This window comes from Lissotriton vulgaris, chromosome 12 (genome assembly GCF_964263255.1).
Source record: "Lissotriton vulgaris chromosome 12, aLisVul1.2, whole genome shotgun sequence".
In the NCBI taxonomy this organism is placed as follows: domain Eukaryota; kingdom Metazoa; phylum Chordata; class Amphibia; order Caudata; family Salamandridae; genus Lissotriton; species Lissotriton vulgaris.
The window spans coordinates 59,573,085-59,594,561 of NC_141700.1; the positions used below are offsets into that span (position 1 = coordinate 59,573,085).

At 47.9% G+C, this 21,477-nt stretch overlaps 1 protein-coding gene across 3 annotated transcripts in view; it reads right to left on the reverse strand.

Moving 5' to 3' along the window:
• PIAS4 (protein inhibitor of activated STAT 4) overlaps positions 1–21,477 on the reverse strand; it is a 150,651-nt gene that overhangs the window by 81,100 nt on the left and 48,074 nt on the right. The gene's annotated exons all lie outside the window — the stretch shown is intronic.

The window sequence follows — 21,477 nt, forward strand, 5'->3', positions numbered from 1 at the left end:
AGTTTTACATAAATCTAGGGTTAACATGTAGGTCACTTTATTTGTGCAACTTCAAGATATATTGTGACACCTCGCCCATTTCTTAAAAACGGGCATAAGTGAAGTTTAAAGACTATATACACTTTTTTTAACTGGTGCTACCATCGCACCAGTATTACATCCCATAATGTTTTAGTAAGTAACTAACCATTTAGCTGCAGCGGGACACTTAACCATAGTATGGTACCCAGATAAATGTCAATATAATTTGAATATTGAATGCCGGTTAGTAAATAACGTACATTTTTTTGTCCGTCTCAACCTTCACTATGAATTGGTCTTGCTCAAAGTGATTTTATACTGTGTACTTGTCTAATAAATATGGGCAATCTTACACTTTGTGCGAGTATTTTTTTAATTGCCTGATAATAGTTTAATAATTAAAACATTGGTGTCTGAAGTCTTTGTGCGTTGTGAAAGCTTGCAAGGCTCATTTAGATTTGCACTGGCTAAATATCGGCCTTACTGTTTTATAAAGGCTTTCGTCCACATCCAACGATTGTAATCTTTTTGCCGAGGCAGACATGTGCTTTCTGCCTCCACCCACCTCAGATTTGGACTACTGGTCTCGAAGTGCTCTGTAAACCCTCCATTCCCGATGGTTTCAGTCAGTTTGTACCACTGCATCGGTAAAAAAAAAAAAAAAAAAAAAAAAAAAGATTGCTTCTCTGTGAACTTGCCAGATTTCTCACTTTACTGTGTCTTGTGGTGTTAGCTGCTGGACCGTTTATCTATTAAGTTTGATGAAAAATGCCACTAACTTAGGTCATTTACCAAATTGGATTCACTTTCCTGAAACCTTTACCAAGCCATCGTAGAGATCAGTTGGACCCCTTTCTAGGCAAAGCTAGGAAATGGCTTGAGTATTTACGAGATACCCCTCCTACAATACTGCATTTTCGGAGACTGATATTTTCTTAGGTAATTAATGTTTTTGGGTGACAAGCGCCTCGTGCTTTGTATGGGGAACTGTAGCGCCTCGAATGAGCTCAGCTTTATTTTTCTTTGCTCCTCGGATTTAGCCGCACTACCCGCGGCTAACTGCAGATCACACAAGTATTGAATACAGCGGCAGGTTTGAATCCTCCAACCCCATTCTGATCCACCCGTATTACCTACAGGAGTAACTACATTTCTCAGTCCAAATATTTTACCCTAGGGCTGACAAAATAAAATGTACTGAATTTCTGGGGACTAATGTTAAGGTCGCCCAGGCATGCCACTGGAGGTATTTTCAGGTTGCTTGGAACTAAGCAGGTAAGGAGCTTGCTGTGTATCGAACAGGTCGAGAAGATTAAGCTATTGGCAATCTAAATGACAATGCCATTTATTTATCTGTTTTCAAAACCAACAAATACAAATTTTGTCACTTACAATGCCAATAGCTCTAACTTTTCCAAAGGCGAAACCGTTGCATTGTAAATGCTTGTTTAGTCTTTCCATGAAGGCTTTGATAGCAGGCACTCGAAACAAAGACAAGTGTGTTTTGTAGGTACGCAGCTATTGCAGGAAGGTGTAAGCATATAGAGATGTCTATGCTAAGTTAGAACGCTGTAGGTGTAACGGATAGCAAATTACGTTTTGTATGGAAGCATCTAGTGGATTGATTTCATTGTCTGTATAGTAAATTACAAATAGTTTCCACTTTGCTGCAAAGCAGGCTCTTGTGGTAGGGTGTCTAGCCTCTCTAATGACGTTCATGCAGTCTGGCGGAAGATTAAGGCAGACAAACTATGATTCCAGGTCCAGGATCGCAAGATTGAGTTGACTGGGATTTGGATGTCTTATCTCTCCATGGTTCAGAGTGAGAAGCTTGGGGGGGGGAGAGGTGTAGTTTTTGGTGAGGAACTACCGATATTTCCAACAGGGTTGTGAACCATGGTTGTCGAGACCATGTGGGAGCAATTAGAATCATGGTCAGGAAATGTTGTTTGAGCTTCCAAAACACTAATGGAATTAGCAGGAGAGGTGGAAAAGCGTAAGCAAATTTTCCTGACCAATTCATCCATAACGCATTGCCTTTGGACAATGGGTGAGGATACCTGGACGTGAAGCTTGGGCATTTTGAGTTGGTGTGTGGCGAAGAGAACTATTTCTGGGTAGCCCCACATTTGGAAGAATGGGAGGAGAACTGGAGGATGTAGTTCCCATTCGTGGATCTGTTGTCTTTGATGACTGACAGATCTGCAATCAAGTAGTTTACTCCTGGGAGGTGTTCTGCAAGATATAGGTTTTGAGGTATGGCCCATCTCCATAGGCTTTGAGTTAGTTGTGAAAGCTGTAGTGCCCCCCCACCTGTTTTTGTTTGTAGTATATTGCTGTCATGTCTGTACGCACTAAGACAGCTTTGCCTACTAGATGCAGTTGAAAAGCTTTCAATGCTAGAAAAATTTCTAGTAGCTCCAGATGGTTTATGTCGAGTTGTTTTTGTTGTAGGGTCAATATGCCCTGGATGGTATGTTTTTGAAGATGAGCTCCCCAACCAGCGAGCGATGGGTCTGCTGTTAGCACCATCTGTGGAACCAGATCGAAGAATGGCCGCCCTCTGGAAAAGTTTGGTGTATTCCACCACTGCAGAGAGCGATGGGTGCGGCCGTCCACCAACACTAGATCTGTTAACGGACCTTGAGCCTGGTTCCACTGACGTGCTTAAGCATTCCTGTAGGGGACACATTTCCAAGTCTTGCGTAATGAATGATTAGAATGCAAGAGGCCATCATGCCGATCAACTGCATGAACACTCGGGCTGGAAATTGTGATATCAGATTTTGCATGTTGCGTATCCTGACTGGGTTGGGGTATGCTAGAGCTTTGCAAGTGTCGTTGTGGCTCCTTGGTACGCTTGCGTGTTGGACGGCTGGAGGTGATAATTGGTGAGGTTTACAGTGAATCCCAAGTTGTGAAGCAGCTGAACTGTTTTGTGAGTGTGGTGTATGCAGCTTTGTTGTGATCTGGCTTTTATTGCCCAGTCGTCCAGGTAAGGGAAGACGTGAATTTGTTGCCTTCTTAAATGAGCTGCAACTACTGCCAGACACTCGAAGACTTTGGGTGCTGTGCTGCAAACGGGAGAACTTTGAATTGGTAATGTTGTCCGTCCACCACAAACTTGAGATATTTTCTGTGATGGAAGTAGGCGTCCTTTAAAACCAGAATGGATAAAAAGTAGTCTTGCTAAAGCAATGGGAGCACCTGTTGGAGGGTGACCATGTGGAAATGGTTGACTGAATGTAGAGATATAGCTGTCTGAGGTCTAGTATAGGTCTGAGAGAGCCGCCCCTTTTTGGAATTAAGAAATACAGGGAGTACACTGCGCTCCCTTGATGATGTAATGGGTGTTTTTGTAACAGAGAGAACCTCTTGTTTTAAGAGGGTGAGATGTTCTGGTGACATTGCACGTTCACTTGGAAGAATAGTTGGGGTGAGTGCAGGTAAGTTCCAGGCAGTAACCATACTGGATAATTTGTATTACCAACTTGTCTGAGGTGATTGAGTTCCAGACGGGTAGGAAAGACGTCCCCCGACAGGAGTGGAATGATCGGGTCGTGGTTGGGGGGGGGTGGGGGGGGGGGGGGGGCGCTAGCAGAGGGTATTCACAGTTTGTTGGCAGGGAAGTGCAGGTGGAGTTACCTCTGACTCTCCCTTATTATTTCCTCTGTAGCCTCCTCGAAAATAATCTCAGGAGGAGGAGGAGGTAGATTGGTTGTAACCCTTTTAAGAGGAGGAGGAATTCTCTGGGGACACTCTTTGAGCCACCCCTGTAAAATGAGCAGCGAAAGGAACCCCTGCTAGAAGGTAATTGTAAGGCCCCATGGACTTGGCAGTTTACGTGTCTTTCTTCATCTTTTCTAGGGAAGTATCGACAGTTAGCCCGAAAAGATGCTCCTTATCAAAAGGCTGTTCAAGTATGGAGGACTGTACATCCTGCTTGAATCCAGAGATCCTAAGCCAAGCGTGTCTGCTCAATAGTATGCTAGTGTTGATGGCACGAGATGCTGTGTCTGCCGCATCTAGTGTGCATTTGATGGAAGTGCTGGTAATAAGCTTCCCTTCTTGAATGAGGTCGTTCGCTTTGGTTTTATACTCATCTGGCAATTATTGCATGGCATGAGTTTTTCCAATGCATCGTAAAGAGCCCTATTGTAGCGTGCTAAGAGAGCCTGAACATTGGCACTACGCCAATGGTTAGCCGCCTGCAAAGCCACTCTTGCCTGAGGTATCAATGAGTTTAGACTCCTGATCAGGAGGAGGGGCGTCGCCTGTGGTTTGAGAGTTGGCTCTTACGGGTGTTAGATACCACAAGAGAGTCTACGGGCAACTGATTTTTATATATAGAGGGTCTGTATTTATTTTTAATCTACTCTAGGTGTGAGTATTCTGGATTTAACAGGGTCTTTGAATACCTCACCCATGTGTTTTAAGATGCCCATGAGCATTGGTAAAGTATTAGTAGACCTTTGTGAGTGTGTTAGTGCCTCAACAAGGAAATCCTCTTCTAGAGGAGTGGTCTTCAAACTTTGTTACACAGGGGCCCCCTTGAGCAAAATGTTTGGGAACCAGGACCCCCCACCCCCCCCCGCCTCAAACCTTTGAAGAGGTAGACTGACAAAAAGGGTCAGTACGATACTAAACGGGAGTGTTTTTTGTTTTACAGTTTGTGAAACCTTTCAAACACTGGTAAAAGGTTTTGGGGGGGCAAGCATCCATGCTTGTTCAGACCCATGCCTGTGCAGGTAACTCAGCAGCAAATTTCTTGCTACTGGGTTGTTGGTTTTATTATGTTAGAACACTTACCGGGCAAGCATCCATGCCTGAGCAGGTAACTCGGCAGCAAATTGCTTGCTACTGGGTTGTTGGTTTTGTTATGTTAGAACACTTACCATATATGTGCAGTTAGAGTAGCATCTTGGCATCAAAGTCGGTCAGAAAACAATGTCAAGCAGTAATTGCAACTAGTAGTATGGCTTCAATGGAAATAGCAATTTTCAAAGCCTTTCCATTTCTAAAACAATCTTCATTCATTAAATAAAAGAAGGGCTTTGGCTTGCCAGCACCTTGTTTTTCCACAGGTACATGCACAAACAAGTCGTTTGAGGATTGGAGATCCTGGCTCTATTTATTTATGAATTTGCAGATCAAGATGAGGATGTGGGAAAGAGGAGTCCACCGAAATTTGGTTTGGGGCAAAACTCACAGCGCCTTCAAATGACTTTTCAGTGACAATAGAAACCAAAGAAGGGATCAAAGTGTCAGTAAAAACTGGTCTGCAGCTTTCTGGTTGTGCAGCCTCAGAGGAGATGCTGGTAGGTCTAAATAAAGGTGACAACTGGCCCCAGGGCAGGATATCCCTTCGCAATGATGCTAGACATGTTTTGGTGAAGGGTAGTGCCGCTCATAGGGCTTGTCCCTGTGGTGGTGTCACTGCCATGAATTCTATTCTCCACCATAAATTGTACTTTGGAAGGTAAAGGTGTACTTAGGAAGGTACGTTTAGTTCTGCAAACAAACACATGCTTAAGTCTCAATACCGATTGTGCCCGTCCTAACCATAGTGAAGCAGTGCAGAGGATGCTATACAGAAACTACAGTTAAATAAATGTGAATAATAATTGTTGCACAAAACAAGGTCACACACCACTGAAGTCAAATTCCAGAAATATGTATTCCTGAGTCTTAATGGTAAAAACAAAATGTAACACCTCAGCAACCTGAGGAGCTTGCAGAAACTGGGGACCGAAAATGTGAGCCAAGTCTTTTTTTTTTATATACAATTGTTACTTTGGATAGATTCGCTTTGAAACGTTAGTCATAATTCTGAGATCAAGATGAAATATAAGGACGTCAGTTTTAATGGGATAAAGGTTTGACCAGTTTTTTTTTTTTTTGGTTGTAAGACCTTTATTGCAGAAAGATGCAAAGTAACACAGCGTGATGCCTACAACCTCGGAGGCTGGCCGCAACATACACATACATCAAATAGCATGTTATAGGGTGATACAATGGGATAGCCGACATCTGGTGGGGGGGGGGGGGGGGGGGGCAGATGCGTTAAAAGGTTTGCATATACACAGGACGTATGCTTCACTGCGCAGTTGGTGTCACAGTTTTTGAATATATCTCGTATCAATATCAGAGAAAGGAGGCTATAATTGCCTAAAAAAGAAAAAAATATAAAACAAACCAAAAAGAATTACATCACAGTACCACAGCATTCTCCCTCCTATCAACCGTGTCATTACAACTGTTGCCTAGTCCCATTTCAATCTAAAGATAGTCTATACTTTGCGTATCTCGGTCCAATGAATCTGTGTTAAGGTAGGTGCGCAAATATGCCCAATAATCTTTTGGACGGGACCCGAGTGGAAGTTCTTCTTCATACGTCGTCAGCGTATCCTGGCAGTAGACCAGGTCCTCCAGCCAACTCTGCATCGTTGGATATCGTCTACTGTTCCAGTGCATCGAGACTCTACGTTTGGCCATCAGGAGAGCAATAACACAAAATGCCTGCATTTTTCCTGGACATGTGGCACCAGTCCCAGCAAACACACCTTTACTGTGCAGTCAATTTCTGTCTCCAGCATATCACTTAGTGCATTAGTCACCAGCATCCAGTAGTCCGCAATTTTCAGACATTGCCACGCCAGGTGCATGAAATCAGCCCCCTCCTGCCTGCATCGCTTACATCTAGAATCTGCACTCAGTCCACATTTATATAGCCTATATGGTGTATAGTACATTTGATGCAAGTATTTATAATGTATGATCCTCAAATTCCCATTCGGGGTCAACATGGCGGTTAGCATGCACGTGGTTAACCACTCCTCTTCCGTCAAGGGTTCTGACATGGCAGTGTTCCATTTGAGTCTCATGGTCTCAGTGTTACCTGCAATGTCATCCTGTAGTCTGGAGTATAGTTTGGACACTATGTTCGTTGCAGTGGGCGCAGTTAACAAGAACTGCAAGGATGTCAGTTGTGGCGGCTCTGTAGGATACGTTGGATAGTGCAGTTTCATTGCTTGTTGCAGTCTATAGTACGTGAAGGTAAACAGTAGTGTGGGGTTGCTAATGTAGGTAAGCTCCGCTAGTTGTACATATGTCCCATTAACCTAGATCTCCCATTGTATCTATACCCGCCTGTCTGAGTAGATCCATCCCTACTTGTTCTTGGGTAACCGAGAGTGCTGGGTGGTGTGGTAGAGGCAGCGCCGGCGCATATAAGGGCAATTTACCCGCCTTCCTACCCATCAGTTGCCAGGCCTCATTAGTTGTGTCGATGGTGTTTATATCCCATTCATGCAGCAGAGGTCTCTAATGAGGCAGTACAGCCGTTAGTGGTATCGGGAAGGCGTCTCCCGTCTCAACGGCAATATGGGACATGAAGGGTATTTCATGATACCAGTAGTGCGCAAATAGCGCCTGTGCACACAAATAGTAGAGTAGAAAGTCAGGCACTTTGAATCCCCCCTGGGCGTATGGTAGTGTCATTGTCTGTAAACTTAATCTAGCTTGCTTGCCCGCCCACAGGAGATTAAGGACTAATTTGTTTATGTTTCGAAACACCTCAGCTGGTGGTTTAATTGGTATGTTGTTAAACAAGTATAGTAGCTTCGGTAGTAGCACCATTTTGACTATGGCAGTTCTGTCTGCCAATGAGAGGGGGAGTTTATTCCATCAGGCTACCTTGGCTTCCAGGGCAGTGATGACTACCATAATTTGTGCGGATGACAAGTTCAGGATTTCTATGGAACCAGACACCCAGGTAGCGTGTGGGTTCCTCCTGCCACTCTAGCGGATAGTCTAGTGCAAATGGGAGCGTACTGTCCGTCAACGCAATGATAATGGACTTAGTCCAGTTGATATGCAGTTCTGAGTACTGGCCACATTTTATGTATCCCCGCAGCAGGGAGTTGAGGTGCTGTTCCGGATCTCTAACATACAACACCATGTCATCCACATAGAGGGAGATATGGAGAGGGCGTGTCGGGAATTGGAGGGCCGAATGGTGGTGATGCGGTCTGATTTTACACGCCAGAGGTTCTAAGATTAGGGCAAATAACATGGGAGATAGGGGGCACCCCCGTCTAGTGCCACAACAGATCTGGATGGGATCAGAAACATAGTTATTCAATTTTATGCGGGCTGTTAAGTTAGTGTACAACATTGAGATCCACTGCGTGAACAGAACAGGGAAGCCCATTCGTATTAGCACTGCATGCAAGAAGGGCCATTCAATCGTGTCGAAAGCTTTAGCAGCGTCTAAAAGCACCGCCACCGCCTTGGTCTCTGGTGTCAGATAGTGAGCTAAAGCAAACAATGTGCGTATATTGTGTGTTGTGGATCTTTCTGGGATGAAGCCCGATTGGTCCGGCCTCACCACGAGGGGCATCAGGGGTTTAAGACGAGCTGCAAGGAGACTCGCAATGATTTTATTGTCAGCATTTATGAGCGATAGTGGCCTGTAAGAGTCGCAGCGATCATGTTCTTTACCCAGTTTTAATATAGTGATCAGCATTGCTTCTCTTAGCGACGGGGGAAGTGTTTGCGCCTCATGCGCCGCTCCGTACAGTCTCACAAGGTGTGGGGCAAGCAGGTCCGCAAACGTTTTATAAAATTCACCTGTGAAACAGTCAGGGCCAGGCGCCTTGCCATTAGGGAGACTTTTAATGACATCAGTGACTTCCTCCACTGTTACCAGCCGGGACAAATACTCCCTATGAGCGTCAGCTAGCCACGCTACCTCAATGTCTTCCATGTATTTTAACATGGCCGTTGTTGACATAGTCATTCGTGACTCGTACAGGTTGCCGTATGTGGACATAAATTCATCTAAAATGTGCCGTATGTCGTGTTTAGGGGTGCTCTCAGAGTTTTTGATCGTATCTATATGTTGTGGAGCATGTCCAGTGCAGATTTTCTGTGCCAGAGCTCTTCCCGGTCTGCCCGCCTCACCGCATGCTCGTGCAACCTTGCGTTTCGAAATGTATTTCAGTTCGTCCGTGGCATACTGCTTGTATTCTGTCAAGAACAATTGAATTCCCCCAATATGGTAGAGTCACATGTGTGTTCATAATTGTGCTCTAGCGTGCGTAGCCTGCACTCTCGGCTATAAATTTGTTGTCTGATGTCTTTAAGAATGGCCGCCGTGGTGCTTATGCATGTGCCTCTTATCGTTACTTTGCAGGCTTCTCATAGTAACCCTGGATCGTCCGTAGTGGGAAGGTTATGGTCAAAGTATTCTACAATCGCCTTATGAATAGTGTCTGTGTATACCGTATCTAGTAGGGCTTTGGCGTTAAACCTCCATGCAAACGGTAGCGGGATATAATATGGCAGTTCTAGTGACAGCAAAACAGGGTTGTGGTCAGAGAGTGTACGTGGCAAGTGCTTCAAGGAAGCAGTCCATAGTGATATGTTGTTTGTACCCAGCTAGTAGTCAATCCTATACCAACTGTTGTACGCCACTGCAACATGTGTGGCTTCACTGTTAGCCGGGTGACGGACTCTCCACAGGTCGCTAAGATATAGATCCGCCATGGCGTCCTGTAGTGCCACCCGTGCCTGTTTGTGTGGTTCGGTAGTGTTATGTGATCGGTCAACCCCATCCCTCAGCGCAATGTTGAAGTCTCCACCCCACAAAAGGTTTGTGATCTGTAAGTCAGTGATGGTGTGCCATATCTTGGTGAAGAACTCTGGGTCATCCGTGTTCGGGCCATATGTGTTAATCAATGCCGTGTGTTGGTTGCGGACTGTGCCTACAACTATTATGCTTCTGCCTTCTGTGTCCTTCAGGACATTCGTGATCTTAAAGTGTACTCCTTTGCATATTAGAATGCTAACTCCTCGAGAGTAGAAAGAGTATTGTGAGCGGTGTGCTGATTTCGCCCATATGGCCCCCATAGTGGTTACAGTATTAGCTGCAATGTGCGTTTCTTGTAGGAACGCCACATCTACCCTCAATCGGTTGAAATAGGCAAATATATGACGTATCTTCTTAGGGTTATTCAGGTCCCTCACATTCCAGGTGATAAAGTTTAGGCAAGTGGACCGGGACATCAGTGGTCATCAGCGTAGTGGCACAATAAGGTAGCTGATCTATTCTGCTCTACCTCGTGATGTAGTGTGTAGACATTTACACAACAGTTAGTAAGTGGCAATAATGTTAGTGTTACGGAGCTTGCAATGCATCTTAGGTGCAGCGATATAAAAGTAACATTCCCCAAACCCCCCCCCCCGCCCTCTTCAGCATCCCACCTTTGCCAAAGCCATGCCCCCAAAATAACCAAACACAGGAGAAAACTTCGGTAGGGGAACATCCATTCGGGGGGTCCACTAGGTACACACGTCTCCATCCACAGTGTGGACGTGGGAGGGTGTTGTACATGTTATATGATACAATGAAACAGTGCAGTAGGTTGGGTGGCATCATAAGTGGTTGCCTCGTTCAATAGTATAGGTCAAAACAGTTAGGTTTGATAAGCGAAACAGTAAAATGTGTCATTATTCCCTGTAAAATTACTCTATTATGAGTTGTGGGTGTAAATAGTAGAGGTACAGTCCGGAGGCATCATGTCGCATGTGCAGGTGCTGTCTATTAATCTACATGGTGAAGGGCAGGTGTCCATGTATGCAGAAGTGAAGGGCATTGTAGCAACGCCCCCCGTTCTGCGGGCAATGTCGTCCAGTAGTCAGTGAGTGTTATCTGCCCTTAGTGGATGGTAGTTCTCTATGAGTGCATATGGACAAATGAGCTAACAGCAGGCCCCAGCAAAAGTCAAGTTTGTGTCTCTGCTAGAAAGTTAAGCACCTGCATGGTGCAGCTCTGCAGCTCAGTGTAGCAGAAGTAAGAAAGCAAGGTTACCTGGGATAAACTGCTCATTCAGGTTCACTGTGTAGATTCTCTCACCCACTCGCTCTGCGCCCGCGGCCAAATTTCTTGATGTAGTCTTGTGCAGCCTGTGACGTTAGCAAAATCGTGGTTTTACCTGCATTGGTGACCGAGTTTCGGCGGATAGAGCATGGCATATTCAATACCCAGGTCTCGCAGCTTTTTCTTTACTGGGCCGTATTCTTTTCGGGCCATTTGAACCGCCATGGTGTGGTCCGGGTAGAATTCAAGCTTGTTATTTAGATGGGTGATGTCACCTTTCTCGCGTGCCAGCCGTAGGATCTTATCACGGTCTCTGTAGTTGAGCATTCGGGTGATTATAATTCGAGGCGAAGCGCCCGGTTTCAGACGAGGCGCAAGGGATCTGTGTGCTCGCTCCACCAGGAACACCAACGATAAATTTACCACCACCAAATAAGTCTTTTATCAGCTGCTCCACATATTGCTCCATTTTGCCAGGGTTGGTCGATTCCGGCAGGCCCGCTATGCGGACGTTGTTGCGTCTAGATCTGGCTTCCTGGTCCTCAACCTTAGCACGCAGCGAGTCCATCGATTTTTCCATGATCGCGCAGGCCGTGGATTTGGATTCGTCCTCAACTGCAGATAGTCTAGTTTCTGCCTCCACAAGGCGTTCGCCATGCTTGTCCAATTTGGCGGCCATGTTGTCCACTCTGAGCGCTAGATTGTCTAGCTTGCCGTTCATTTCTTGCAGGCTGTGTTGTATCGCCCTGAGGACATCCTCCATTCCGCCTCCTCCTTCCGCGTAGTCGTCGCCCTCAGTATCTGGGGACGTGCTTGTGTTCTTGGGCTGTTTTCTGATTTCAAACTGAAGTTTTGTCTGTTGCTTCTCCGGTTTGCCCATCGCGATGATCTGAGACGTTGGTCATACCGTTGGTAAATCAGCCGCTTCTATGCACCAAGAACCCGCAGCAGCGTTGTCCTGTATGAGTTTATCTGATGGCGCAGTCTGTGCAGCAGGCCAGTGCGGAAGACAGGTGGTAGAGCGGTATCCCCTAGTGCAGTCTCATGCACCTTGGCGCCGCCATCCCCTCAGCGCGGGCCAGCATCGGCGACAGTAACGAGGGCAGCACACCGTGTCCAGAGCGCCGCAGTCGCTATCAGCGTCCCCGCGATGTGGCAGATCTTGATAAGTAAGGCTTGCACAGAAGTAGTCGGGGATTGAGTTGTGTGGCAACTGTGCATGCGTCAGCGCTCGCGACTCACGATACAGCCGGCTCCCAGGTCCATCACCTTGATGCCAGCAAAGGGCAGCTAGGGGCAGCATATAGGGTGCTCGAGTCAGCAGCGAGGCGCGTGAGGCAGGCAGCCGTTATTCGCATTCATGCGCGTAGGGCCCAGCACTCGGTACTCACTCCACGGTCCAGGATGGCGGCGTGTGGACAGGCAGAATCAACACCGCAGCGCTCAAGTGCAGCGGGCAGTGCCATCTTTGTCCGCGTTCGTGGCCAAGCAGGTACAGCAGTTGCAGGCAGCTCAGCTCCAGTCATTCCCGGTCTCTCCGCAAGCCGCATCTATAGTCCGCTCCCGCAGTCGCGCCGCCATGTTAGAGGTCGATCTCACCGCATAGAGTCTGCAGACAAAACGCGCTTGGAATGCGTTCAAATTGGGGTCTGTGCATACCGCTCTCAGCCGCCGCCAGTTGGGACAGGTTCCGGCTATTCTTACAACAAATCTTGGCTGTCACGGGCTCTCCGGCCGGGGCGTAGCATCGATCGGATTGTGATCCTGGGCGGCGCCATCTTGTTTCGCCTGGCGCGATCACCGTGTATCTTCTGATATCTTGTCAACCAAATAGTTCTCAGGGTCGGCGGGCCACTCACGTTATCGGGGACACATTCCGATTCCAAATCTGCCATTAGTTCTCGCCAAAGTCAGCTGTGGCACCGTGTGGCTGTTGATCAACAGCACCCGTCCGGTGGAGCGGTCTCACGGAGCAGCCATCCCGCAGTGCGCCCTCTAGCGCCCCCCTGACCAGTTATTTGGCAGTTTTATAGAGTAGAGTTCATTGCGGTGACACTGCCACAGGGATGAGCCTTGTGAGTGGCAAAACATGTCAATGACACAGAATATACACATTGACCCAATATGAATGACAAGACACTTTCATGGAGGACTGACTTGAACTTTGCACAGTGGAAACATACAATTGTAGGTACCCTATACCTACTTGCTTTTGAGAAGTGCCGGTACTCTCCAATTAAAACCACACCACTGCTGGGAAGTGCTGGTACTCTCCCTTTCAGAGTAGAGCAGGCACTCATTACAGGCCATTTAAAGCATATAGCTGCCAAGTTTCACAGGTCGATGCGTGATGTGGTACTCCAGGTCAGGTATTTTCTTGACAATTCTGGGACTTTTAGTCCCATTTTTAGGTCTCGGCTAAACTCGCGGAAGCGCGTCTCTGCCGAGATCTTTTGTTAGCGAGTGTGCTTCCCAGGAGACAGTTTCGGCCACGTGCATCCTTGGAGCAGATTTGAAACTGGAATGTGCTCTGTGGCCAGGCGCTGTCTCCTGGGAAGCTCAAGCACCACACACGCATGCGCATACACACACACACACACACACACAAGCGCCCATGCACGCACGCACATACATACATACAGAGACACCCCGCCCTGACACACACACACACACACACGCGCACACACACACGTGCACCGAGGCCCCTCCCTCCCTAACTCCCTCCGTCCCCCGCCACACACATACATACACACATGAGCATACACGCACACACACACACACACACACACACACACACACACACACACACACACACGTGCATCAAGCCATCCAATACCGTCGAGAGTACAAGACCCGCTCTCGCAGAGGCACCTCCCAGCATCTTTGGCACCCCAATCCACCAACTTCAGCATAGACACCTGTGGAATTGTTGAGGCGGAGCGCCCGATCCGGGGGCCGGCATGAATGAGTGCTGGGGTCTCCACCGCTCCCCTGCTCAGCACGTCTCCCACGATGGCGGCTAGAGCCTCTGGTCAGCCCTTTAGTAAGCCTCTCAGTCTTGGGCTCCAGGCAGGGGTGACTCCAGCTATATCCCAGCGGGTCTCAGACAGCATTAAGCGCCGCCGACCACCGCACTGCTGTCTGCCTCTTCCTCTACAGCCACGGCGTCACCAGGCGTTCCCGGGGGCAAAGCGGCTTCCTCAATACTCGCCGCCCTGCGATCGCCTCCTTAGCTGTTCTGTTCGGTCCGCTCTGGGATCCGCACCGCTGCTCTCTGAAGGACCACAGCACTTCAATTCCGCCGTACCGGCCCGCTCTCCGTGTCGTCACCGACACATCGCAGGTTCCACCGACGCCATCTTGGCTCTGCTCGGGCAGGGTTCAACCATCCGCTCGGTGCCCAGCCCTCGTCGACCGACGTTGTTTGACATACAGCTCTCCATGTTACCAATGCAAACATTTCTGACTTCCCACAGCTGATAAACAAAGGTGCCGGTGTAAGTATTGTCCTGTTCCTAATGAGGCACCTATCGATCTTTCTTCTTCAAATACCATTTAGCAATGATAATCACCTAGTTCATGGCTAATGTCCTGCTTCTCTAATTCTCTTCAGGTGCTACAAACATTGACAGTGTCCTTGAATCAATAGTACCCAACATTTCTGTCATCATTGTTGGAGACTATTAACTGTACATTAGCAATCAGCTTCATCTGTACTTGCAGTTGTCCTCTAACCACTTAATACTTGCACAACATCCACATGTAATCAGGACAACCCATTAAACCTCACACTGATTTCAAACCTACTGTCATACTCTCTATTCATGGCTGATCATTCTCTGTCTGTCAGTAGTGAGTGCGGAGTAGTGAGTGCAGAGTGCAGAGTAGTGAGTGCAGAGTAGTGAGTGCAGAGTAGTGAGTGCAGAGTAGTGAGTGCAGAGTAGTGAGTGCAGAGTAGTGAGTGCAGAGTAGTGAGTGCAGAGTAGTGAGTGCAGAGTAGTGAGTGCAGAGTAGTGAGTGCAGAGTAGTGAGTGCAGAGTAGTGAGTGCAGAGTAGTGAGTGCAGAGTAGTGAGTGCAGAGTAGTGAGTGCAGAGTAGTGAGTGCAGAGTAGTGAGTGCAGAGTAGTGAGTGCAGAGTAGTGAGTGCAGAGTAGTGAGTGCAGAGTAGTGAGTGCAGAGTAGTGAGTGCAGAGTAGTGAGTGCAGAGTAGTGAGTGCAGAGTAGTGAGTGCAGAGTAGTGAGTGCAGAGTAGTGAGTGCAGAGTAGTGAGTGCAGAGTAGTGAGTGCAGAGTAGTGAGTGCAGAGTAGTGAGTGCAGAGTAGTGAGTGCAGAGTAGTGAGTGCAGAGTAGTGAGTGCAGAGTAGTGAGTGCAGAGTAGTGAGTGCAGAGTAGTGAGTGCAGAGTAGTGAGTGCAGAGTAGTGAGTGCAGAGTAGTGAGTGCAGAGTAGTGAGTGCAGAGTAGTGAGTGCAGAGTAGTGAGTGCAGAGTAGTGAGTGCAGAGTAGTGAGTGCAGAGTAGTGAGTGCAGAGTAGTGAGTGCAGAGTAGTGAGTGCAGAGTAGTGAGTGCAGAGTAGTGAGTGCAGAGTAGTGAGTGCAGAGTAGTGAGTGCAGAGTAGTGAGTGCAGAGTAGTGAGTGCAGAGTAGTGAGTGCAGAGTAGTGAGTGCAGAGTAGTGAGTGCAGAGTAGTGAGTGCAGAGTAGTGAGTGCAGAGTAGTGAGTGCAGAGTAGTGAGTGCAGAGTAGTGAGTGCAGAGTAGTGAGTGCAGAGTAGTGAGTGCAGAGTAGTGAGTGCAGAGTAGTGAGTGCAGAGTAGTGAGTGCAGAGTAGTGAGTGCAGAGTAGTGAGTGCAGAGTAGTGAGTGCAGAGTAGTGAGTGCAGAGTAGTGAGTGCAGAGTAGTGAGTGCAGAGTAGTGAGTGCAGAGTAGTGAGTGCAGAGTAGTGAGTGCAGAGTAGTGAGTGCAGAGTAGTGAGTGCAGAGTAGTGAGTGCAGAGTAGTGAGTGCAGAGTAGTGAGTGCAGAGTAGTGAGTGCAGAGTAGTGAGTGCAGAGTAGTGAGTGCAGAGTAGTGAGTGCAGAGTAGTGAGTGCAGAGTAGTGAGTGCAGAGCAGTGAGTGCAGAGCAGTGAGTGCAGAGCAGTGAGTGCAGAGCAGTGAGTGCAGAGCAGTGAGTGCAGAGCAGTGAGTGCAGAGCAGTGAGTGCAGAGCAGTGAGTGCAGAGCAGTGAGTGCAGAGCAGTGAGTGCAGAGCAGTGAGTGCAGAGCAGTGAGTGCAGAGCAGTGAGTGCAGAGCAGTGAGTGCAGAGCAGTGAGTGCAGAGCAGTGAGTGCAGAGCAGTGAGTGCAGAGCAGTGAGTGCAGAGCAGTGAGTGCAGAGCAGTGAGTGCAGAGCAGTGAGTGCAGAGCAGTGAGTGCAGAGCAGTGAGTGCAGAGCAGTGAGTGCAGAGCAGTGAGTGCAGAGCAGTGAGTGCAGAGCAGTGAGTGCAGAGCATTGTGTGCTGTGGAGTGCAGAGTGCTGTGTATTGGCAATGTTAATGACAATGCCATTTATTTGTGATTTAAAGAAAAAAAAATGTCATGAGCAATGCCAATAGCTCTACCATTAATGATGCAGAGACCATTGCATTGCAAATGCTTGTTTAATTAACTAAACAAGACTACAGGTTCCAGAGTTCAAGAAAGGGAACCTAGACCGGAGATGCACATTGAGTGTGGACCTGGGAAACTTGTCAAGGCAGCTCACTTTACACATTTATGCATGTCTCTCTTTCCACTACAACTAACACAGAGGAAATGCATGCTGTGGCAGCTAGAAAAAGATACACCAAGCAACTAGTACATTAAAACAATGCCGAGTAAAAATATATTTTAATCTAACAAAAAAAAAACCCGGCTACATGGCTCAATAGTAGCGTATTCTGATTAACTGTAGGGGTGGCAAATATCATGCTAAAATGCAAATACCAAAATTAATCAGGTTTTTACTTACAACAGCCTATGAAGTCTTCAGATTGCTAAAGGACTGCAAAGTGCTTTCTTTCTACACTGCTCAATCCCCAGGGTTGCAGAAACCCATCCAGGGTTCTACAATGGGTTTCAATCACATCGAACAGCAGCAATTGAATTGGAAGCTGAACTGCCTTTCAAAATAAGCTACAAAATACCCAGTGACAGGAATAGGCTACAAAATATTTCAGACAAAGAGGCAGTGAACTTATGGGACTCTTAAATCACTAGGGGTGTGTGGAGCTGCGCCCCCTTCTCAAGACTCCACACCCCCAGGGGGTCTCTCCCCACAGTTTGAAGACCACTGTTCTAGAGGGTCTGTATGAAGCTCCACCCCACGATAGAGCAGCCCAGTTGATAAGCTGAACATAGCCAATGTTGTTGTCGGGTGGAGAGGGCCTGGAGGGATACAGGTCGGGATCATGGTCTTCATCTGGTGCCTTATTATAATTCTTCCAGGGATCAGTGTCCTGTGGTATGTCTATCTAATCTATCTAATCCTGCCTGTGTATCGAACGCCATTCCGGCTTCCCAGGATTTATGTGACTCCTTAGCCTCTGCCTTGGAGGAAAAAAATCCGGAATATTCTGAATGGGCTTTCGGTTTCTAGTCCGATTAGCTCTCCACTTACTCCCTCCTTAGACTTAGTTAGCATAGCGGCCGTTGATGCTTTCAGGGAGGAGGTCGATTCAGAAAAGGGGGTGGTGATGAACAGAGTGTCTGAATTGAGCAGACCACTCTTACCCAGTCCAAAGATCAGGGCTTGATCCATCACCGTTATTTATCTCACTGCCCCATCCCAGCTCAGAACCTAGCTATATGCAAATCAGTCTGTCCCTGGCCCAGTGCATCATGGGAACAGGGCAGACTAAACTACCAAGCCAATTCTTCACCAGAAAGGAAACAAGCTACTGGTGCAGTGAGCTAAAAAACGGTGTTGGATCTAGCCCTGATCTCTTGACTGGGTGAGAGCTTTCTGCTTAATTCAGAGACTCTGTCCCTCACCACCCCTTGTTGTAAATATTTTTGTCCACCCTAAGCGTGGAAGGGTATTCTCAGATGTGAGACCCTTGCTCATTGCACCATCAGGATTCAAGCAAACCGGGCCGAAGACGGCTGTAATGCCAGAAACCGGTACCCGGGAGCTTGTTTCCTTCCCAGTGTAAGAATTGGCTTTTGTAGTTTGGTTTGCCCTGTTCCCATCATGCACTGGGACAGGAACAGACTAATTTGCATACAGCCAGGTTCTGAAACTGGGATGGTGCCGTGAGCTAAAAAACGGTGTTGGATCTAGCCCTGATCTCTTGACTGGGTGAGAGCTTTCTGCTTAATCCAGAGACTCTGTCCCTCACCACCCCTTGTTGTAAATATTCAGGGAGGAGGTAGCACAGCCCCAGCAGACTTGCTTTCCTACTCCTTCCTTGGAGGATTTCTGTCTGCTGGCTAACAGCGTCTCTTCCGGATCTCCATTAGATCCGTTACCCCATAAGTTCTGGAAGTTGTTCCAGGCGGAGCGGTTTTCCCCACTTCATTCCATCTGTTGCCAGTCCCTCGTTACGGCCACGGTTCCAGACAGCTGGAAGCTCGCAGTGGTTTCACCCCTGCTAAAAAAAAAGCCACCTTGGATCCTTTGTGCACGGAGAATTACAGGCCCATCTCGCTCCTACCTTTCTCTGTAAAAATATTGGAGAAATTGGTCACAAAGGTCCTGTCTAGCTTCCTTGAATCCAACGCCTGTCTGGACGTGGCCCAATTTAGCTTTAGGCCGGCCCACGGCATTGAGTCAGCTTTGATGGCCGTTTTGGATGCCCTACGTTCGCGTGTCGACATGGGAAGAGTGGCATTTCTTGTGCTGCTCAACATGTCGGCCGCATTCGACATGGTTGACCATGCTGTGCTACTAAGCAGGCTGCAGAAGGCCGGGGTGACCGGCCAGGCCTTGGACTGGTTGACCTATCTTTGCAATAGGCAACAAGCCGTGGCCCTGCCGCCTTTTCGGTCAGCTGTTAAAAAAGTGAATCAGGGCGTGCCTACGGGCTCGGCAATGAGCCCGATCCTACTATTTAACTTGTATCTTCGCCCGTTGATCAGATTGATTAAGTCATTCGGCATATCGGTCATCAATTATGCCGATGACACTCAACTTATTTTCTCCTTTGAAGGCGGGGATGCAGTTTCTAGGGAAACATTTGATCGTTGCATGACCTCTACGGAGGACTGGCTGCGCCAGATTTCGCTCCAGTTTAATGGATCGAAAACGGAAGTTCTCCATTGTTCTTTGGATCGGTTGCCTCGTCCTCTACCTGAGGAGTTTTAGACCTACTTCCATTCTAGGCACTGTGGCGGCTGCTGAGTCCGCGCGTAACCTGGGTGTCATGTTTGGGCCCAGCCTTCAGTTGGACGCTTTTGTCAACAAAACCACTGCGACATGCATGTTATTGCTCCGTACATTACGGAAAATTATCCAACTACCCCCCCCCCCCTCAGCAAGGATTGAAGTAGTGGGTAGTATCATCCTCAGTAGGTTAGACTACTGTAACGCACTGCTTCTAGGGGCCCCTAATATCTTGGTCTTGAAGCTGCAGCGGGTTCAGAATATGGCAGCTAAGCTGGCCCTTTCCCGTCCTACTTCCTCTTCCCTTGCACTTTCGGATCTTCACTGGTTGCCTGTTCTGCAATGGATCTGTTTTAAGGCTTCCTGCCTGGTCTTCAGAGCTCTGCACGGTTTGGGTCCAGTGATGTTGCAAGATCTCCTTTCCTGGTACTCAGCCGCTAGAACCCCGAGGTCCTCTTCGGCATTCTTAGTGACAGTTCCTAGGATAAAAAGGGTGAGGATGGGCGGCCGCTCTTTCAGCTTTACAGCCGACAAACTTTGGAATTCCTTATCGCTGTCTTTGAGGAGCAGGCAGGACTGGTTGTCTTTCAAAAAGGATCCGAAGTCATCTTTGCCCAAGGGCTGTGTAAAGCTTGTCACATGTAGGTAGTGTTTTGGTCAAAGCGCCAGGATACCCTTTGGGTGACAGCTGCGCTAAATAAGTAGGTGTTGCATTACATTTCCTGATCTGGTGGCAAATCCGGCTATTCCTCCCCATCCCAATCATCTTCAGCCTGTGGGTCAGGTGACAGTGGTGGTGAATTTGATGGTGTAATGATTACATTTGGGTTAGGCGGAAGAGAGGGAGGTATGTGAGGGAGAGAAGGGTTAGTACCCATGTTCTTTTTCGTCAGGGGCATAGGGAAATCCTAAGAGATCTAGCTTCAATTTTTTAGGTAGAGTAGCCAGGATAGGAGTTGACTTCGGCATCGAAGATTTGGGCTGAGAGTCTTTGGGTGTCGAATGTTTTGAATCAAAGTGCTTGGTTTTAGCCGGTTTGGGCTCTGAAGCTTTTGGAGTGGAAGGCTTTGGCTCTGAACTTTTTGGCGCAGAGGATCTCAGCTCCGAGCCTTCAGGTGTCGAGGATTCCGGCTCCAAAGCTTCCGGTTTAGACTATTTCGGCTCCGAAGCTTTAGGTTTGGAGAATTTCTGTTCGGAGTCTTTAGATTGGGAGGATTTCGGCTCCGAGGCCTTAAGTATCGAAAGGGTCTTCGGTGCCGGTGGTGTGGAAACTGGCAAGTGCTTCGTCTTATGTTTCAGTGCAGAGGGTGTTGATTCGGCATTGGAATGGGCTGGCTCGAGTTGGAAGGCTTTTGTTTCATAGCCAGGCTGGAGAGTGGGGGCAACAAACTTTTTCTCGGTGCCGACCTGAGCCAGAGGACGAAGGTGGTACTGGATCCTTAGATTTTGGTTGAGTGGGCCCATGGGGGATCTGTACTCACGGTACATTGACCTGGAGTGATGTTCAGTCCTTTCAAGTCGGAGTCAGTTTCGGACTCCGAGACCAGTTCTTAGTCCTCGGCTTCTGCAGCTGGATGATGGAAATATGAATCTTTGCTGAAGATGCCCGGTAGGTAGCAGCTTCCGCGTTGTATCTCGAGGCGTCGAGCCAGATGATCACGAATAGTCTTCTTTGATCGGAAAAAAAGCGACACGCTTCACAGTCCTTTTCGTCGTGTTCCGCGGATAAGCAGAGGTTGTAAACGTCATGCAAGTTGGTGTGTGGAAGTTTAGCACGACACCGGGGCCATAGCTTAAATGGAGTCTGTTCCATCGGCTGCTTGCGTGGCCGGCACTGGTAGGCACGAAGGCCCGCCGCAAATTTCCTGATCGAAGGTTCTCTCAGTTATACGATACGTGTTGAATGGTAAACTGCAATCGAAAGACAATACTGTTAAGGGTAGAGGATAGCGCGAAGGGGTTTGAGAACAATATTGGAGCGCAGCATTACACATTCGAACCCAATGGCGGAAAGAAACAAATCTGGGGAAGGAGTTGATGCCCATGCGCACTATCACCGAAAGGAGTCGCCGCCTACCTCGTTACTGCAAAGACTTCTTCGAACAAAACAAAGTGAAAACATCCAGACCCAACACTAGAGGGCGATCTATGCTAAAGCATATGATCTACAGCTCCCATGCCTCGAACAGTAAGGTTTTTCGTTATTTTTTGCAGATAACGATAGAGGTAGCCCCACCATGG